The sequence below is a fragment of the Myotis daubentonii genome, chromosome 5 (assembly GCF_963259705.1).
Source record: "Myotis daubentonii chromosome 5, mMyoDau2.1, whole genome shotgun sequence".
Classification (NCBI taxonomy): Eukaryota; Metazoa; Chordata; class Mammalia; order Chiroptera; family Vespertilionidae; genus Myotis; species Myotis daubentonii.
In genome coordinates this window covers 52,495,914-52,501,679 of record NC_081844.1, presented here as the reverse complement: position 1 = coordinate 52,501,679, position 5,766 = coordinate 52,495,914, and the positions used below count along the sequence as shown (strand labels likewise).

The 5,766-nt window shown below is 41.2% G+C and overlaps 1 pseudogene; it reads right to left on the bottom strand.

The window, feature by feature from the left end:
- Positions 1-4,048: 4,048 nt before the first annotated feature.
- LOC132234274 (nucleophosmin-like) lies at positions 4,049-5,212 on the bottom strand (annotated as a pseudogene).
- Positions 5,213-5,766: the final 554 nt, after the last annotated feature.

The following is a 5,766-nucleotide window of genomic DNA, read 5'->3' as shown; positions in this document are numbered from 1 at the left end:
CCTTGAGATCAACAGGACGATAACAGGGAGATCATCATCACATTGTCCTGTGAGGTTCTGGGTAGGGGTTGAGGAAGATAGATATTGGGCCTATTTTTTTTTTTTGTTGTTGTTGTTAATCCTCACTTGAGGATATTTTTTCTATTTTTTTTTTAAGAAAGAGTGGAAGGGAGGAGGTGGGAGGGGGTGGGAGGGGGAGAGAGAGAGGAAGAGGGGCAGAGAGAGATTGATATGAGAGAGAAACATTGATTGGTTGCCTCCCACCTCCACCCCCGCCCAGGTATGTGCCCTTTACTGGAATTGAACCTGAGACCCTTTAGTGAGCTGGCCGGCTCTCTAACCATTTAGCAACACCAGGCAGGGAAATATTGGCCCGTTTTTGGCAGAATGATCACTTAGGCGCTGCAAGGTCAGGGGAAAAGAAATGCAAGATGCCTCCCAGGCTTTGTGATTAACATTCACATAAGATCTAATTAAGACATTGGTTTCCATAGTGAAATTAAGTCCAAACGAGGAATAAAATGAAGCTTGGATAGTGTAATATTGCAGTCACATGTCCAGTATCAAAATCTGCATCAACATCAGTGGCATCAGCCCACATCTTCCTGTGGGAGGGATCTATGGGAAGCACTCCGTGTTCGGGACTTTTTTTAAGAACTCTAGAATGAAGACTCTGTGACCTTGTGACTTATTGTAAAAATGTTTAAAAATTTGTAATATTAAAAGTTTTAAAAAGACTGGAAAGTGTTAAAAATACTTAGAAGTCTAAGGAAGAAAATGACAGCCCTCTAAAGCTCCACCACCTGTGATAACTGCTGTTAACAGTTTACGCCCACACGCCACATACCTTAAATTTTACTTAAATGGCATATGACATACACTGTTTTTTTAAAATATGACATCTTAAACCTTGTTTTTATGTCCTCCTTCCCCTTGTCATTTTTAAATGCCAGGTATACACTCCCTCATATCTTTCTCAATGCATGTAATGACATATAAACACACATCACAGGGCCCTCTTTTAAGTCAGTGTTTTACAAAAGTGGAATTCGTTATGTATGCATCGCTCCACATTGCTCGTCAGTCAACAGTAAGTTGTAGAAATTCCCTTAAGTTAACTGGTATTGAACTTGCTCTTTTAAAAGGTTGCATACGATTTCATGTCATGGATAAACCACAATCTATCTATCCTCTCACTGATGACTATTCTGTCTGTTTTCAGGTTTTTCCCTATGAACAAGGCTGCCATCCATTTTTCTTGTACCTGTATCTTTACCTTTGGTCCTTTTCGGCCAAGGAAAGATTCCCAGAGGTGATGGACCGTACCACTGAGACTGTGGACTGCAGAGGCAATTCATCAAATTGGACTGCTTTCCCGAAAGGAGGTATGAGTAGTAAAACCAACGGCAAAAAAGGTCAAGTGAACATTAGACGTGTCTGTCATGCTCTGAATATGGCGCATGCTCTAAACATGTATGTTGATTAAAGGAATGAGTGAGTGAAGAAATCATTGCAGAGCCCGTCTTCCCTTCATCATGTTAAATGCATTTCAGAGAAGTGATAAGAATAGACTGCTCTGGTTCTTCTGTTGTATAAATTCGGTTTCAATCCCTTGTCAGGCTTGGTGATCTGGGGATGACCAGCCCATTCATTTGTTGCCATTTCTTGTTGCCTTTTACATACTTTAATGCTTACTGAAAACCTGCCTGAATTCCTCTCGAGGCCAGGATTCCAAGTCTTCTGAGACAGTAGCTATTACTGTTCTTTCCACGAGTTCTACTCGGGACACCTGTGACACCATTTTAGTGCTGTTGTTAGTAATACCATTTTCTGAACGTTTTTTCCCCTTTACTTCTGATATGTTCTGTTCCAGCTCTGATTGTTCTGTTCCAGGCAGCTACCAGAAGTCAGCAGGGTTGAAGGTTCTCACGATCTGATGGTTACTTTCCATATTTTCGCTTCAAATATTTGCATATTTATATCAATACATTAATCTCCCTTTCTGGGGGAAATTTATATACCAAATTCAGATTTGGGTTAAAGTCTAGGGATGCATTACTCATTAAATGAAAGAACATTCTAGTTTGATAGAATTAATCTGTTAACTTTAGATTCTTTTGAGAGAGTCAAGACTCATTATTTCACGTACTTGCTAATTTCTAATGGCCTCGTGGTGTGCTATCTGGAAAACTTAAACAACTTAATCATCCATGAGTTCTTTGACACAAAAAATAGCAGAATTTTATTTCAAAAAATGCACTGGGATTAGCATATGTGTCCATAATATTTTAAAGTTTTAATGAATTACACTTTTTTTTTTGCCTGTGATCAAATTTGTCAATGCCTTCTGTGAATTTATGAACAACAATATACCAAGATTACAGTGGAAAAAAAAAGTTTTTAATTTTCCTGAGGGGTTATTTGTGTGCTGGTTCAGGAAAAGATGAGGCTGTTATCTCAAAAAAAAAAAAAAAAACCCAACTTAATCTGTCTCTAGTTAACCCTCAAGTACCCTTCACAGAGTCTATAAGTCACAGATCTGTCCAGACCTGGGACTGAGAGTTCTTGGGCCCATGTAGGAGCACAAGGATTGTGAAGAAAGCCTTTCCACTGGAGAAACATAACACATGTAGTTGGATAGAAAGACTACACCAGTGATGGCGAACCTTTTGAGCTCGGCGTGTCAGCATTTTGAAAAATCCTAACTTAACTCTGGTGCCATGTCACAAATATCAAAAATTTTTTGATATTTGCAACCATAGTAAAACAAAGATTTATATTTTTGATATTTATTTTATATATTTAAATGCCATTTAACAAAGAAAAATCAACCAAAAAAATGAGTTTGCGTGTCACCTCTGACACGTGTGTCATAGGTTCGCCATCACTGGACTATACAGTCACTCTTGGCCTTGCAGTAGCAAAGTATAAGAATACAGTGAACCCTGTAATCTAATACCCATAGAAGAGTGCTCCGCCCACTCACCTGGAAACCTACACAAGGTTTTCCACTTCTTTGTCAGCGGTCAGGAAACTCCTAAAATTATTCATAATTCTTTCTGCAATTTTATGAAACATGTAGTTAGTATTTTGGGCTTGACTGTATCATATACTCATAGATACCAGTTTATTTTGTGGAGTGGCAGGCAGAATTACCAGGCAATTTGAGTTGTTCTCACTCACTTTTCTGCTCAATGTGCGTAATTGAACATGCTTACATTAAAAGCACAGTGACTTCATTGCGTATGAAAGCGTGTTAAAAGTTCTAACATCCTGTATGCATGTGAATATTGTTATTGCTGATGCTATTATTAAACGCCTTAATCTGGAGAAAGAAAGAGAAAATAAAGATCCCAGACAGGTATCATTGGGGTCCAGAGGTTTAGGATGGGAAAATGCTCCTACTTGATGGATGGCCCAAGTGAAAATAGAAAACGCTGTAGCAAGGTTGAGTTTCCCATCTTGAACCGGCGAGAGGCAGTCACTAGGGCTGCCAGCTGCAGGACACACAGGGCAAGTGGGCAGGTCCTCTGGAAAGCAGGTATTGAGATGAGAACAGCCAAGACCAGACTCTGCTGAGGAGCTGCCACACTAACTGAGCATTTTGTGAAAGTAGTGGCCTGGCCCCTTTGCTCAACATGAGTCTCCTCTAATGAGTAATCTTTGCTCCAAAGTTCCCTGTTGGGCTATCTGAACTTCATCAGATCTTCGCTGTGGTCCGAGGCTTCCTAGTTGAGGTAGTTCCTGCAGGCGCTGCAGCTGAACGCTGTCAGATAATGGCACTCTGCTCTTCCGCTAGTGAGCAGGGAGACCAGATCAGACTGCATTGCTATCTCTACAGCATTATAATTTCTCCAAGATGGGCTACAAGGCTTCTTTGGGAGGCGCCAAACCTAAGATCAAACAATGCTTTTTTTTTTTTTTTAAATAGAAACAGTGCTACTTTGTTAAAATACTGAGTTTCATTTCACATGTATATTTTTGTCTCCCCACCATTCCATTTGTCTGACCACCACTACTACTATGTCCTATCATACCATTCCATACATAAAACCAAGCAAAGGGTGGCGTTCCATTTTTAACAACTAAACAGGCATTTTGGACAGCACATTCTTGGCAACGGAATCTGGACAACATTTATCAGACACGGGAGGGAAAGTTCTCACTCTGCATTATAAAAAGGACAGCCAGATATCAACTGTTACAGAAATGAAATAAGACAGAAAATGTTAACAAACTGTTTAAACTCTTTTCTTAAAGAGACTTCCTCCACTGCCAGAGATCTTGAATAGCCTCCACGTCAGTCATCCTGAAGCAATTGTTCACATAATTAATGAACTGGCTGCCACTTTGGGAAGAGAACCACCCTTTTCTACACTTGTTTGCATTTTTGCTTTAATAACTTCTACAGAACTAGGTCCTTTCGGTGTTTTAGAAGGTTTTTCCTGTTTGTTTTTTGTTTTTTTAAGGATTCTTGACTTTTGATCTTGGTGTTGATGGTTTTGAGTCTTTTCCATTCTGGTTTGATTTTTGTGCATTTTTTGGCTGGAGCATCTCATATGGATTTCTTTACTGGAGCTTTTTCTTAGGTTTCCTCCTCATCAAAATCCTCCTCCTTCTCCCCCTCCTCCTTCTTCTCTTCCTCCTCCTCCTCCTCCTCCTCCTCCTCCTCCTCCTCCTCCTCCTCCTCCTCATCATCATCATCATCGTCCTCATCATCTTCATCAGCAGCAAGTTTTACTTTTTTCTGTGGAAACTTTGAACTCCCACCTCCGGGGCAGAAAACGCTTTCCAGACACACGTAGGAGTTTCACATCTTCTGACTGCATGTTCCTCCACAGCTACTAAGTGCTGCCCACTGGTAATCAGGCCCTGAACCACACCTCAACGGCAAGACCACAGATGGTGTTATTTCAAAGCCACTAAGGGACACCTTTGGCAGTACAGACATTTTCAAAGTTGCCAGTGTTCCTTTAATTGGACTGCCTTTGTCATTCATTGCCTCTGCTTCAGCAGTGTGCAGTTCATCCTTTGCACCAGCCCCTAAACTGAATGTTCGTAAAGATAATTCGTGCTCATTTTCATCATTATCCACCTGAAAGTGATCATCTTTGTCGGCCTTTAGTTCACAACCGAAAAGGTAGTTCTGGGGCCTCAGAGGCCTCAGGTCCATGTCCATAGACTCTTCCACGGGGTGGTAGTACGCCCGTAGGTGCGAGAAAAGGCGGATGGAGATAAACGGCTTCTATGCTTCAGAATAGACGTGCAGGACTGAATCACACCAAGGAAAAGCAAAAATACCTTTTTTGGGGAAGAAAATGCTCCATAGTACCTATTCCCTTTAACGTTACAGTTTTTTAAAAAACTATTATTATTGATTTCAGAGAGGAAGAGAGAGGGAGAGTGATAGAAACATCAATGATGAGAGAGCCTCATTGATCGGCTGCCTCCTGCACGCCCCACCCTGGGGATGGAGCTGAAACCAGGGTATATGCCCTGACTGCGAATCAAACCGTGACCTCCTGGTTAATAGGTCAACACTCAACCACGGAGCCACCCCAGCTGGGCTAACATGACAGTTTTCATGTGAAGTTGGGTTCATTGAGTGGTTTTCCTGTTAGTGTGGTTTGCCATGACTGCACTCGGGCATCTGCTTCATGCCCTGTGGCTCCAGCAGGTGGCAAACAGAAGGGGGGTGCTTCAAGGACTTCCTTGATCAGATGTTGAAAATTATAGCCTTGATTGACTTTCCAAATCATGTGGAAA